The sequence below is a fragment of the Capsicum annuum genome, unplaced genomic scaffold, assembly GCF_002878395.1.
Source record: "Capsicum annuum cultivar UCD-10X-F1 unplaced genomic scaffold, UCD10Xv1.1 ctg40405, whole genome shotgun sequence".
Taxonomy (NCBI): Eukaryota; Viridiplantae; Streptophyta; class Magnoliopsida; order Solanales; family Solanaceae; genus Capsicum; species Capsicum annuum.
In genome coordinates this window covers 1-1,545 of record NW_025847702.1, presented here as the reverse complement: position 1 = coordinate 1,545, position 1,545 = coordinate 1, and the positions used below count along the sequence as shown (strand labels likewise).

General features: G+C 50.6%; 5 non-coding genes across 5 annotated transcripts; all 5 read left to right on the top strand.

The window, feature by feature from the left end:
- The first annotated feature begins 2 nt into the window (after positions 1-2).
- LOC124891751 lies at positions 3-121 on the top strand. Its single transcript, XR_007049848.1, has one exon. It is a non-coding gene; the product is annotated as a 5S ribosomal RNA (ribosomal RNA).
- Positions 122-295: 174 nt separating this feature from the next.
- LOC124891750 lies at positions 296-414 on the top strand. The gene has a single exon (XR_007049847.1). It is a non-coding gene; the product is annotated as a 5S ribosomal RNA (ribosomal RNA).
- Positions 415-588: 174 nt separating this feature from the next.
- Positions 589-707, top strand: LOC124891752. The gene has a single exon (XR_007049849.1). It is a non-coding gene; the product is annotated as a 5S ribosomal RNA (ribosomal RNA).
- Positions 708-883: 176 nt separating this feature from the next.
- Positions 884-1,002, top strand: LOC124891747. The gene has a single exon (XR_007049845.1). It is a non-coding gene; the product is annotated as a 5S ribosomal RNA (ribosomal RNA).
- Positions 1,003-1,178: 176 nt separating this feature from the next.
- Positions 1,179-1,297, top strand: LOC124891749. The gene has a single exon (XR_007049846.1). It is a non-coding gene; the product is annotated as a 5S ribosomal RNA (ribosomal RNA).
- Positions 1,298-1,545: the final 248 nt, after the last annotated feature.

Here is a 1,545-nt window from a genome sequence, read left to right as displayed (position 1 = left end):
ACGGATGCGATCATACCAGCACTAACGAACCGGATCCCATCAGAACTCTGAAGTCAAGCGTGCTTGGGCGGGAGTAGTACTAGGATGGGTAACCCCCTGGGAAGTCATCGGGTTGCATCCCTTTTTTTTTTCCTTTAAAATTCGAATTATTTTTGCCGGTTTCGATCGGCGAATCTTTTTGTTTTTTCCCTTGGCGGAAACGAGAACAGGGGCAAAACGCAGGCACGCGTGTGCGGGGTGTGACGGGCGACGGAGGAGAAAGAGGCATAATAGAATTTGGAGTGCTGGGAATGACGGATGCGATCATACCAGCACAAACGCATCGGATCCCATCAGTACTCCGAAGCTAAGCGTGATTGGGCGAGAGTAGTACTAGGATGGGTGACCGCCTGGGAAGTCCTCGTGTTGCATCCCTTCATTTTTTTTCTTTAAAATTCAGTTTAATTTTGCCGATTTGATCGGCGAATCTTTTTGTTTTTCCTCTTGGCGGAAACAAGAAAGGGGGCAAGGCGCGGAGGCCCGCATGCGGGGTGTAACGGGCGGCGCAGGAGAAAGAGGCTTAATAGAATTTGGAGTGGTGGGAATGACGGATGCGATCAAACCAGCACTAATACACCGGATCCCATAAGAAATCCGATATTAAGCGTGCTTGGGCGAGAGTAGTACGAGGATGGTTGACCCCCTGGGAAGTCCTCGTGTTGCATCCCTTCCGTTTTTTTTCCTTTAAAATTCAGTTTAAATTTACCGGTTCGATCGGCGAATCTTTTTGTTTTTCCTCTTGGCGGAAACGAGAACGGGGGAAAGGCTCAGGGGCGCGCGTGCGGGGTGTGACGGGCGGCGCAGGAGAAAGAGGCATAATAGAATTTGGAGTGCTGGGAATGACGGATGCGATCATACCAGCACTGACGCACCGGATCCCATCAGAACTCCGAAGTTAAGCCTGCTTGGGCGAGAATAGTACTAGGATGGGTGACCCCCTGGGAAGTCCTCGTGTTGCGTCCCTTCTTTTTTTTTTCCTTTAAAATTCAGTTTAATTTTGTCGGTTCGATCGGTGAATCTTTTTGTTTTTCCTCTCGGCGGAAACATGAAAGGGGGCGAGGCGCGGAGGCCCGCTTGCGGGGTGTGACGGGCGGCGGAGGAGAAAAAGGCATAATAGAATTTGGAGTGCTGGGAATGACGGATGCAATCATACCAACACTAACGCACCGGATCCCATCAGAACTCCGAAGTCAAGCTTGCTTGGGCGGGGGTAGTACTAGGATGGGTGACCCCCTGGGAAGTCCTCGTGTTGCATCCCTTCTTTTTTTTTTTCCTTTAGAATTTGATTTAATTTTGCCGGTTCGATCGGCGAATCTTTTTATTTTTCCTCTTGGCGGAAACAAGAAAAGGGGCGAGGCGCGGAGGCTCGCGTGCGGGGTGTAACGGGCGGCGCGGGAGAAAGTGGCTTAATAGGATTTGGAGTGCTGGGAATAACGGATGCGTTCATACCAGCACTAATACATCGGATCCCATCAGAAATCCGAAGTTAAGCGTGCTTGGGCGAGA